Source organism: Dermochelys coriacea, chromosome 2 (genome assembly GCF_009764565.3).
Source record: "Dermochelys coriacea isolate rDerCor1 chromosome 2, rDerCor1.pri.v4, whole genome shotgun sequence".
Taxonomy (NCBI): Eukaryota; Metazoa; Chordata; order Testudines; family Dermochelyidae; genus Dermochelys; species Dermochelys coriacea.
The window spans coordinates 215,230,118-215,243,215 of record NC_050069.1 but is presented as its reverse complement, the minus strand read 5'-3'; the positions used below and the strand labels follow the sequence as shown (position 1 = coordinate 215,243,215).

General features: G+C 43.5%; 1 long non-coding RNA gene across 1 annotated transcript; it reads right to left on the bottom strand.

Moving 5' to 3' along the window:
- Positions 1 to 3,032: 3,032 nt before the first annotated feature.
- LOC122458537 lies at positions 3,033 to 10,918 on the bottom strand. Its single transcript, XR_006278579.1, has 3 exons — positions 10,733 to 10,918; positions 9,578 to 9,583; positions 3,033 to 3,052 (listed from the first exon to the last, which is right to left on the bottom strand). It is a non-coding gene; the product is annotated as an uncharacterized LOC122458537 (long non-coding RNA).
- Positions 10,919 to 13,098: the final 2,180 nt, after the last annotated feature.

Sequence of the window (13,098 nt, the reverse complement as noted above, 5' to 3'; positions counted from 1 at the left end):
GCTATCATGCATTTGAGAAATATAACATTATAGTACCACTACTTATGAATGCAGGTAGATCCCAACATGCAATTTTACCTGATCTGAATTTTACCCAGTTTGCCAGACAGCTCATTCTGGTTAGTCCTACAAACTGAGAGCTCTAAGGTGCCTCTCAGTGCTACCCCGTTTGTGATTTGTTTGCAGAGTTACAACTGGTTGCTGATGTGGCTGTTCTTCAAACAATAGCATGTGTGGAATCAAGCAGTGGGTTCCCTTGTCAACAGACTTTCATAATCAGTTTCTCTGATTGTGTCTCCCTTTTGTTCCATGCTTTATGCTCACTCTTGCAAGGTCCTGCATTCCAGCACGAGGCCTGCTCCACCAAAGCATTGCAGCATACAGGGGGAAAGGATGGTCTAAGGCACAAGGTACTGCACTGAGCTTGGGAGACCTCTGTTCAAGTCCCCCCTGCCAAAAACTTCCTGTATGACCTTGTGTACATCATTTACTCTCTCTCTCTCTGCCTCAGCTCCCCATTTGTAAATTGGGAAAATACTTCCTTACCTTCAGATGGTAATGGTGGATGAAAATCCATTAATGATTAGGAGGATCACATATGAATAGATAGTTCAATTTGATGGGAGTATTCATGTGCCTAAATACTGTGCTAGATTGGAGCCAAAGTGCTTAGCATTGTACAAGATCAAGCCATTAGATTCCTTTCAAGGGGTTCTAAATTTTCTTAAAGGGAGGCAAAGAGTTCTTTAATCCTCTGTTTCTGTGGTTTTCATGTAACTGCATTTCTGTTACATACTATCCACTTTTTGGGGGGAGCAGAACTCAAACTCCCCCTGCATTGCAAGCACTACCCAGAAGAAGCTAGAAATAGAAAATAGGGCTCTCTAAACTCGCAATGGAAGTGGCTAACCCATGTTTCCCATCTCTGTTGGCTTTCTCTTTCAGCCTTGCAGCATTTCTTTTTCATTTGTACCTCCCTAAAGCATGCAATAGAGAGAACAAATATTCTAATTATCCAGGAAAGGAGATGTAATGAATTACAAAGCTGTTCACTTTACAAGGAAAGTTCCCTGTAGTAAAAATGGTGTGCTTTTTAGATGTTATATCAAAATACATTCAGATCTGCTTTGTCAAAATATAGGGCCAAATCATTTCTTCCACCTTTAGGGGCAGAAACCACAAAAATCAAAGGCCTCTACATATTTGGGGTCACCTGGTCAGAGGCTGACCTACGAGCAGGAAGATCTAGGATTGATAAGTATTGACTTCCAACAAATCTTGCAAGAAACTTATGTGACAATCACTATTTTATTATGGGGGAAGGTAAACATCCAATATTCAATTTTCTATCTGTAAGGCATATATAGAAATAGATATACCTATATGTATTTCTATCCATAAGCCTCCTTTATTTGAAAGGTGAATTAGAAAAAAGCATTAATCCAGTTTATCTGCTGGAGGGAATACGTAGAAGCAGGAACGCATTTTCGTGCTCAGTGGGAATGTGATGTTGTCTAGTGCTTCTGGAATCATACTTTAAATGTGATAGAGCAGATGATTGGAGTGTCCCTAGAAACAGATCAAAGGTTCAGCTGATGGAACTGAATGGTGACCTGAAACAAGCTCTTTTAAGGAGAATCTAAATGTGGTTGCTCAGAAGGCCCACTCAGCATGACACACCATTGCTATAGTCTAGATATTGGTATCAGGGGACAATCGGTGGATTAGACAATTTTATTACTGTAAATGATATTTCTTCAATGGATAATGTCAATCTCTACTTGAATGGGGTTTTGGTCACATCACATTGGAACAGGCTTGAGTAACCAAAGGAACAGCAGAATGTTTGAGCAGCAACACAAATTGCCTCAAGGCCCCCATTGGCTTCCCAAACATGAATCCCACAGCACTTATTATAAAGGGAAATATTTACAAGCTGGGAGGTGGGAGACACCTGGGTGGAATGAAATTTGTAACAGGAATAAGAGCCTTAGCTTATAATCAAGCTTAGTTACAGTGAAAATCTTTTATCCAGAAAGTCCAAACAATAAGACATTAATAGAAACTGTGCTCAGGAGATTTCTCTCATAAGTATGACAGTATAATAAAGAAATAGCATCATTAATGCCAACTGGCAATAAAACAGAAAGACAAAGAATGGTAGAGTATTAGAGATTGATTTTGAAAAAATACCAATTACAAGTAAGAAATATTAGGTGAGATTCTCACACCTGCTCCAGCCCCTTTATATGGATATAAAGGCCAGAGAAGTTTAAAGGGGCTCTAAAAGCTCCAGATCTGACTAGGGGAGGATTCCCCTATGTAGGCACTGCAGAGACAGCCCAAGACTGTCCTTCCAAGGACCTCCTTAAAAGCCCAGATGTAAGGTATATACCAGAGGTATGGCAGCAGCACATAGCATTGTGAAAATCTGGGCAGTGCTGTGGCCCATAGACCAGGCAACCATTAGACAGGGTTCCAGGGCTGCGTAAATTAATCTGGATGCTGCTTCAATCCTTAGACTATCTTCAAATTGCAAGGGTGGAAAAGTGAATTAAAACAGCATTAGCTCCCCTCCCACTGTCACTGTCAGGACTGTCAGTTTGGTGCTGCAACTCTGAGAGTTAGGGGGGTCTCACCCACTGTTTATTCTCTGCACAGGCAAGATCAAGCTCTGATTAAATGGGGTCTATACAGGGAGTCCTCAGACTTACAACCCCCCAACTTACGTTGGACGCCGCTTACAACACTTTTCAATTGACTGCCCGTTTGGTCCTTACGATGCTCGATTTGCATTAAGTTCACTTGAAATCACTTCCTGGTTGCATTATACTGGTATGGAGCTGGAAGGGGTCGTTTCTGATTGGCTTCGAGGTAGCAGGGTAGCTTGTTGCCCAGTAAGGTTGTCACTTGTTTTTGACTGGCTCCCGGCCCCGGGCTCAGCCAATCAGAAAGCTTGAACAGTGATTGGCTGAGGCTTAGCATGTGCGGCGTTCTCCCTGGCTGTCTGAGTAGCATATGTTAGTTTATATGTTTATTTTAATGCTGTTTACTGTCGCTGTTAGCAGGCTGGCTTGCAGCACAACTGAGACAGTTGCTGGTAAAAGCATTTTATTTCTGATTATACAGTCATATATATATATATATATACGATAGTTGTTTATCCTTTTTACAATTCATTATCCAATGTCCTTATCTTAGTGTTTCATTATTCTGCTGTGCTGGAAACTAGAAGTCGCTTCTCATGCTATTAGCTTTGTAGTGTAGCCAAATTCCCAACCTGTATATAATCTTGTTTACTTCGTTACTCATGACCCGTGGGGTAGCTTTATGCTCTGCCAAATTCTGCTATCTTCCATTGACAAATTCTTCCTTAGAACATTTGATAGTCTCCATCTCCCACACCTCCCCCTTTTTGTTTTTTAAAGGCAGCAGAAACCATGTGAGATATAGCCCAACGCATACATTGGATTATACAAGGACCACATAAGCAAAAAATACAAATACAAAATCCCATTATTATTATAATATGCAACAACGAAGTTAGCCAGCCGGGCCATCCAAATTTAGACAACCAATCCCATAAGGGACTGGTTTCCTTTGCTAATTTATGAAGATTTTGTTCTAACCGTGCTAGTAATTCATGGATGGAATGAGAATGGTCAGACAAATTAAAGCAGCACATACCTTCAAAATCCTCACATCCATGCCCATGGGCTAACAGCAAAAAATCAATTGCAGCACGATTTTGTAATACCGCATGACGAATACTATCTACACCCATTAGTAAAGCAGTCAATATTTCTGAGGTTAGATTAAATTGCTTAATACTCCAACAAGCCAATTTCTCTAAATCAACTAAACTCTTTTCACTAGCAACACCAGGGGCAAGAAATGCCGCAAATATTTTTGAAGGAGTATCCCAAAAGGTTATTGTATCCTTACAATCAGGAGTAAAGTCCTCCAATGCTCGCCTAGTGCGATGGCTTTGGTGTTTAATCATATTACGGTTAGGTGCATACAGTGTCAAGCGGCCTAAATAACATGGCCCTCCCATGGGAAAACTAGGGATACCCTGCCATGCGCGATTTCCGCAAATAAGAAAAGTCCCTGGTGGTAATGCCTTTGCTGATCCATTATTCCATATACCCTTTTGCGGCAATTGTAAGCCTAGGTTGGCCCCTCCTTGCTGACAATAATTTCCCGCCACAAAGGAGGCAATTGGCGTAATATTTTGCATATTAGAAAACACAGAAGCATTCATTTTCCACCCATATTGAGAATACAATACATGGAATTGTCCACCTAATTCAATGCACCCCATTGAATGATTATGAGTATCGTTTATTGTTGCGGGTAAGGATCCTAATAATGTGAGTTCTTGGGGTGGGTTAAGCAGTGATTGATTTAATAAATTTATTAGCGTTCCTTGCCATAAACTCCAAGCAACCCCTGGGCACTGTTGCCCTGGTGTCCCATTATATAATCGATAACAAGTATTATTAATATTAGTATCATTAAAATCACTTGAGCGAAGAACACTATCATTGCTAACGTACTCTCGATATCCATTTAAATCTATACTCGGATAACCTATAAGGCACGTACTAAAAGGGTCCGCGGGTGTTGCCATAGATAAACAAAATGAAGATTGCCCTGTCTGATTCGTCCAGGTGACCCATACGTTCTGACGGGGATCAATGCGTGTAAGCAGAGAAGAGACTAGCCATAGCGGCCATAGGATTATCCATAGAAGCAGTAGTTTCATCCTTCGTTGATTCTGTAATACAGGGCCGGACCCACTTTGCGGGTATCCACCGAGGACCTGCGTCAAGGGAGACACAAGCATAACCCCGACCCCAGGTTAATAACGGTACCGGTCCTTTCCACTGTTAAGAGGCATAATCGAACCACTTTACCTTTGGTTTTTCCTGCTCCTTTTCCATCCCTGTTCCCCCTAAATGCTTTTGTATTGGAACATTATTACCGTTATCAACAGCGTTAATAGGTTGGAGCCAGTTCAATACATATATAGCCTTTGCTAGTCGCCCACCGGGAGTCTGCAGTATAGCATCCTCCCCACATCATGATTGCTTATCTAACATTCCTTTTAAAATAGCATGAGTGCACTCAACAATGGCCTGGCCTGTCGAATTCCCTGGCACCCCTGTTTTATGGTTTACTCCCCACAATTGCAAAAAGGCTTGCGTACGCCTAGCAAGATACCCAGCTCCATTGTCTGTTTTTATTGTTTTTGGCACACCTAGCGCTGCAAAACATGCCTGCCAATGTTTGATTACATCTTTGCTACTGGTGGAAGCATGGGGCATGGCCCAAATAGCCCCAGAGAAAGTATCTATAGATACATGAACATATTTCTGTTTTCCAAACGGATGATATTGAGTAACATCTGATTGCCATAATATTAATGCTTCTAAGCCTCGGGGATTGACCCCAATAGGAAAAGCAGGGGCTAGTTTGTTACATTCTGAGCATGAGGCCACAATACTCCGGGTCTGAGATATGGGTAGGGAAAATTGTCGAGTAAGAGCTCTTGCCGACTGATGGAAGAACTCATGAGATAGACAGGCTTGCTCAAATTGATTCGGTACCACCACGGATCCTACTAGTGTGTCTGCTTGCTCATTCCCTATACTTAAGTATCCCGGTAGGCCCGTGTGGCTTCTTAAATGCCCCACAAAATATCTGTCCCTTCTCCCATCAAGTCGATGCCAAAGGTGCAAAAGTATTTGTTGTAATCTAGGGTTGTGAATTCTTCCAAGCATCGCTCTCTCCAACTTATTCACCAAGCCCACAGCATACTTGGAATCACTTATAACATTGAGTGGTTCTTTGCTCCAATTTTCAAAGGCCATAGGTATGGCCAAAAGTTCTAGTATCTGCACTGATCCTTCACTAATAATCTTTTTATGGGCCCAAACACATCCATCCCACCATACCATCCCCGCGGTTCCCGTTCGTCCCGCCGCATCAGTGAACACCGTTATTCCTTTTACCGGTCTTTTCTGCTTCATAAGGTGTCTTTCTAGTTGCAGAGGGGAGGAAAAGAGACGGTGGGGCGGGTAGTGACAGCTCAATTGGCCTTGATAATCAGCTAAGGCAATGGCGAACATAGTATCATGCATCAACAACTGTGTAATAACCATTTTGGAAAAGGGTAACAAAATCTGGTGCGGATCAGTCCCTGTCATGGTAGTTACTCTTTTTCGTGCTTGCATTATTAACAAAGCTATAGCTTCAACTCTGGAAGTCACCGTCTGTATATTTTTACAGGGTGGAAATATCCATTCTAACCCTATCAACGAATCTCTATCCTTTTCATCCCATTGAAATAACAATGCTTCCAATACTGAATCCAAACTAAAAACTGCTACCACAAAGGGCAGATTTTCTTTGTATCTGCCCGAATAACCATTTCCAACCTTTTGACCAATTCGTTGTAATGCCTCCCGCTGTTGTGCTGATAATTGTCATTTATCCCCGGGACTTCTCCCCCCTTCTAATAGAGGAAGGAGAGGGGCTATATCATGATTTGTGATACCACAAAGTGGGCAGAGCCACTGAAGTTCACCCAGTAATTTCTGAGCATCATATAGTGTCTGGACTTGAGGTGAAAATGTTAAATGTTGAGAGCGTACTGTACGATCAGTAACCCGAAGACCCAAATATAAAAAGGGAGGTTGGGTTTGAACCTTTTCCGGGGCCACTACAAGACCTGCTTGCGCTAATTGGGAAGTAATCAATGTAATAACAGAGGGTTCAAAGGCTGTAGGAGCCGCAAACAAAAGATCATCCATATAATGATATATTTTCCAGTGGGGATACCTTGTTCGAATAGGGTGAATAGCCCATGCAACAAAAAGTTGACAGATTGTGGGTGAATTTTTCATTCCTTGAGGCAAAACCTTCCATTGGTATCGAAGGGCAGGAGCCTCATGGTTTACTGTCGGGACAGAGAAGACAAAATGTTCTCTGTCTTTTGGGTGCAAAGGAATGGTAAAATAACAATCCTTTAAGTCAATAACAAGTAACGGCCATTCAGATGGGAGCAAAGACGGGGCAGGTAGGCCAGGTTGTAAGGAGCCCATATCGACTATGATGGCGTTAATGGCACGTAAGTCCTGCAATAAATGCCATTTCCCTGATTTTTTTAGAATAGTGAATACAGGCGTATTCCATGGACTAACGGAGGGTTCCAGATGGCCGAGATTTACTTGTTCAGCCACCAATTCTGTTAACGCTGCAAGCTTAATTGTTGGCAGCGGCCACTGAGCAACCCAGATCGGCTCATCAGAACGCCAGGATAATGCAAGGGTTGGCCGCTCCTCAGTGGCCGCTACTAGAAAGGCGGAGAGCTAATCGTGACTCCCCACTGACTTAAACAATCTCTCCCCAATAACCAAATAGTTGTATCAACAAGATAAGGGCGAACCGACCCCATCAATGTATGGTCAGTGACATCAGTAATGTTAATAAAGAATTCACTCAACATGGGATTACGTTGCCCACTGATACCCTGAAGGAGTGTGTTTACTGGCTGCAGTGGCCATGCCGATGGCCATGCATGCAGGGGCAACACCGTAACATCCGCTCCTGTATCAATAAGAACTCGGTGCTCAAAGGAAAAGCCATCTTGGCCTCTGAATTGAACTACACGCGTAGGACGGTCCCTTCCGATTGATAGAACAAATGCTGTCGTCAGTGGTGTAGAGTCTGAGGACCCAAACCCACTGGTCCCTCTCACCTGAGGTAATGCAGAGGGAACAGTTGCACAGAAAGGTATTAGCTGTGCAATTTTCGTTCCGGCCATAATCGTAATGGGCGGGCAAAGTGCCCGTACCATAATCCCTATGTTCCCTGTGTAATTGGCATCAATCAGCCCAGGAAGCACAAAGAGCCCCCTAAGGGAAGAAGATGATCTGCCAATCAATAACGCACTTAGCCCATGCCCCAGCGGTCCAGAGGCCACAGAAGGGACAAGTTTTACCTCATCATTCTCTAATGTAAAGTCGGTGGCGGAGGCCAAATCAACTCCGGCACTGCCGGCGGTTGCCCCGCGGAGGCCATCCAAGCAGCCGGAGTATTGTTTGTCCTCACACCCTGCGGTTGGCGCTCCGCGAGGTGTTTCCCGCCCCCTGCAATGGGGTTCCATCCTTTTTAAACAGAGAGCGGCATTCCGTGGCCCTGTGGCCGACTTTTTCACATCGATTACAGGTCCCAGGAAAAGGGGCAGGGGGTGAGCCGCTTTGCGTTTGTGCCCTTTTCTTTGGGCAGTTTCGTTTTAAATGACCCATCATACCACATTGATAACACGCCCCCTCCCTTCCCTTTCGCCAATTCGGCTTGGAGGTGTTCAAGACTACCGCCAAGGCGCGTGCATAAATCTTTGCCTTATCCTCCTCCTCCACCAAGGGGGCACGAGTGCAGGCTTCAATCATATTGACAAGGGAGGCCGATTTTGGCAAAGTCACCAATATCTTCTTACATGTAGGATTAGCATTTTGAAGAGCTAAATCTAATCCTAGCGCCGATCGGGCTTCCGGTGTTAAATTAGGGGCCCTATCCAATGCCGTTCTTAGACGATCCAAGAAGAGGGCAAAGGATTCGCCCATACCCTGCGTGATTTTTAAATATGGGGGTGAAGGGGTGCCCAAATCAGGGAGCTCCTTAAATGCCTCCAATGCTAGAAGTTGAGACTGTTGTAATATTTGGGGTACCAATCGCGCCTGTACCTGAGGATCTTCAAATCGCCCCTCTCCCAACAGCATGTCTAATGTTGCTGCCTGGAGAGGGTCGCCTTGGGGTTTATCTAAATTAGTCACTACCGCATGCTAAGCCTTCTTTTTCCACAAATCTTTCCATAACAATTTCTGTGTGGGTGTTAATAGCATGTCAGCAAATTTTTGTGCATAAAAAGGACACATAGCCTGCCCCGAAAACATTTGCTCCAATAATGCTTGTACATAAGGATTTTTTAGCCCATATGCCATAATAGCCTTTTGGGCTTCCCTCATTAGTTTCCAATCTAATGGTACCCATGTTCTAGCCCCGGTCTGTGATACTGAAACTGGGAACGTAGCTGGCATAGCATCCAAGAACTCCCCTTCAATAATAGCATCCTTTATCAACCCATGCCACCTCTTAATCGGATCAGGGGATCCTTCTCTCCTTTCTCCCTCTGTTCTCCAAATCACCCCTCTCCCTCTGTCCCCTTGTTCTCGTTTGACCGGAGAGTACTCAGGCGGCGGAGGCTTTGCCTTTGGTCGGACCGGTCGCGTAATAGGATTCAAAAGTTTACAGTAGTCTTCCTCTGCTGTTGTCGTCAAGGCTCCTTCCTATGTGAGATGTTCCGTACAGTCATAATATCCGCATAATTTGCAAACATAAGGCCACTGCGAAGGATCTGGTATGCCTTGATCCCGTAGCAGTTTCAATAACTGTGACTGTGATGATCCCGCTGGTCTACCCTCCTTTCGATCCAGTTCATCCATTATCTGCTGAGCCTTACTGCCCTCCTTGTACAAACGGCGAATTATTTGTTCCTGCGTCAGGTCACCAAATTCTCCCCCTTCAGGCAAATCAGTAATCCGAACCGGTGCAACAGGGGCCGACGGTAAAACCGAAGGATGCTCTACTGAAGGATATAGCCCGGATCTCTCAGGCACAGAAACAACCTTGCCCTGGGGAGATTGTCCCTCTGAAACCGATTGATCCACTGCCATTGGTTCTTCATTACCGGAGCAATCGCCATCTCCAGGTAGTGGCACTTCACCAGCCTCTGGGGGTGCCAAGGGGATCGTGGGTGTTGTTTTCCCAAAAAAGTCTCGCGCCCGGCCGGGAACACCCTTTTAGGGGGCGACCCAAGACCTCACGTAGCGCGATATGGGCTCCAGCCTGAGCCGCCGCATTTGTAACGGCTCGATGAACTATTCGCCAGGTAGGGCTTAACGCAATAGCCTCTTTATTCCCAACACCCACTGAATCCCACATGTCCTCCCCCAACGCCTTCCATACCGAAAAATCAAATACATTCTTCGCAGTAACCAAAAAACCCTGTCGCCTTCCCCACCGAAGCAGTTTTTGAAGAGCTTCCGGGGAAAATTTTTCTTCCTGGTTACTGAGCAGATTGCTTAAGACCTTGAATACGGCCTTCTCATCTGCAGATGCTGCGACTCCCATTATGAGAGATGTCCCCCGCCGCTCACCTTTAATAGTGGGGAGCTCCCTCGCCTCAATTGGGTGTCCCGGTTCCTCCGTTAAATTGAGGACACCGGCAGCGGCGGTCCCTGCTGTTTCTTACTCCGGACGAGGTGCCGAACTCACGGAATTCCTATCACGTCGGGGTCACCATTTGTCACTGTTAGCAGGCTGGCTTGCAGCACAACTGAGACAGTTGCTGGTAAAAGCATTTTATTTCTGATTATACAGTCATATATATATATATATATATACGATAGTTGTTTATCCTTTTTACAATTCATTATCCAATGTCCTTATCTTAGTGTTTCATTATTCTGCTGTGCTGGAAACTAGAAGTCGCTTCTCATGCTATTAGCTTTGTAGTGTAGCCAAATTCCCAACCTGTATATAATCTTGTTTACTTCGTTACTCATGACCCGTGGGGTAGCTTTATGCTCTGCCAAATTCTGCTATCTTCCATTGACAAATTCTTCCTTAGAACATTTGATAGTCTCCATCTCCCACAGTTTACAAAATACAGTGTACAGTACATACATTGATGTTGCAACATTAGTCATCTATAATTCATTTAGTACAAAAATCTGGGTTATTGTGGTGAAAATAGTGTATCAAGCCTTGGTTCAGGAACCAAGCCCCTCTTCATACCATTGATTCCTATGGGAAAGGCAGTTTCAGCTTACAATGTTTCGACTTACAAATGCAATTCTGAGGAACGAACTGTGTCGTAAGTCTGAGGACTCCCTGTGTAGTGTTCCCTTTAAATTAAAGAGTGGGACTACTTCTTAAGAACAGAGACTAGAATAGTTGGGCCAGAAGCTACACATGCAAAGGAACGTGTGTCCATATTCTAACAGCCTGTGGAAGTGGAAGTGTTCAGGTGTGACTCATTGCTTAGTAGGGGTGTGTGTGTAAGTCTAACTAGAACTCAAAAGAGCTGCTTGGCCAGAGAAATGATGTTGACCAACAGTGTATGCTTACACCTCAGGGAACTGGTGTTGTCTTCAGCAAAACCTTGCTGGAAAACTAAGTCCTTAGAGAAAATTTGGTAGAACAGTAGAAATTCTTCTAGACCACTCTTCAACAGAAAAGGGATGTGGAAGAACCTCAGGATTTTAACCGAGTCTCCTGGAATGCAAACAGGGCCATTCTTTTGTTCTAGAATATTTATGTGAAACCATAACTCAGCAAACATTCCCATGTGCTCTACCACCAGACTGACTTGCATCTGTTGTTATAACAGTCCAGTGACACAAAGCTCCCCTTTAAATGATTCATATCTTGAAGCCACTATGACAGAAAGCTTTACTTAGAGAAGGATGCCTATCAGTTTGTCCAAGCTGGTTCTGAGATACTACAGTGATAAGCTCATTACTGTTGCCTAAAACAGAAAGAGAGGGAGATGGATTTGCTCTGGTTGACTCTCACTTGCAGAAAAAAGAGTTGTGAATCTGAAGCCAGAAGCAAGCCAAGGAGCGTACCTGGAAGCAGGATATAAGAAGACTAAGCAACTATATTTCCTGTAGGTCCTGAGCACTGGGGGATTTTCCCAAGGTGTATCTGCTGGAACAACATAACATAGTTATAGACTTCTTATATACCAGGTGAAAACAGAATATCACTTTAAAAGTTGTGCATACATTTTTTTCCCAAGGCATGTGTTGTTACTCTGTGTTGGAACAATTATTTTCCTGGAAAACTTAAGTTTAGCCTAATTCATCACAGGGGCAGCAGCCCCCTCAGCTTTAGCTCCTTTGTAGAAAGAGAGGGCATTAGCTTGAGCTGCTCAGTCACATTTCACTATGTCACAGTTAGATCTCTGAAAGTCAAATGCCTAGCCTCTTGCGGGCAGTCTGTTCTACATATTCAGGTTCATTTTGACCCATATTAGGAGCGGTAATTACAGATGAATGTGAGGTAACCAACAGGTCCAGGTTAGTGGTATATGGAAATCTCTCAGTGGGATGAATAAAGAGTTGATTTAAAGCATGAAGAAGTCAGTAAGAGCTTTTCCATGGACGTCAGTGGGCTTTGGATCAGGACCTCAAATTGTGGTTTATGATATTTATGGAAACAATAGAAGATAGAGGAATTATTTGTTTATTATTAATTAGCCCAGAAGCTGCAATTAGGATCAATATCCTGTTGTGCTAGCTGCTGTACAATGCTCCATATACTGAAGAACTTACAATTTAAAAAAGAAAAGTAGGAACAACTTTAGCTTTGACTGGTGGTGACAAACAGACTTTATCCTTTACTGTCATCTTCTTTTAATCAAATGCCTCCTTAAACTTTCACTTAAACTTTAAATGCCTCCCCCTTTCATCTAGATATGTTACACTTGGTGCTGGTATTACTTTTTCAGATAAGCCAGACAAGCCTATACTACTGAAGACCAGAGGCAGGCATGCAACATGTGCTGACAGGTTACCCCAATGATGATAATTATCACATCCACAATATTGATATGCTAGTGAGGTTAAGCTGACATTATCAAGGATAAGGAGTACCGGTGGCACCTTAGAGACTAACAAATTTATTAGAGCATAAGCTTTCGTGAGCTACAGCTCACTTCATCGGAAAGCTTATGCTCTAATAAATTTGTTAGTCTCTAAGGTGCCACCGGTACTCCTTTTCTTTTTGCGAATACAGACTAACACGGCTGCTACTCTGAAACCTGTGATTATCAAGGATAGTTTGTGTAGTGTTAATATGACATATAATCCAAGAGAATCATACCATATTATAAACTTTATGTATGAAGCACTTGGAAAACCTCTTTGCAACCTTCTGATCCAAGTTTACTATTAGTGTGGTGATCCTTTTCTCCAGAGTTATTTTATAGTATGAATATACTGTAGCAGCGGTAAGACTGATCTG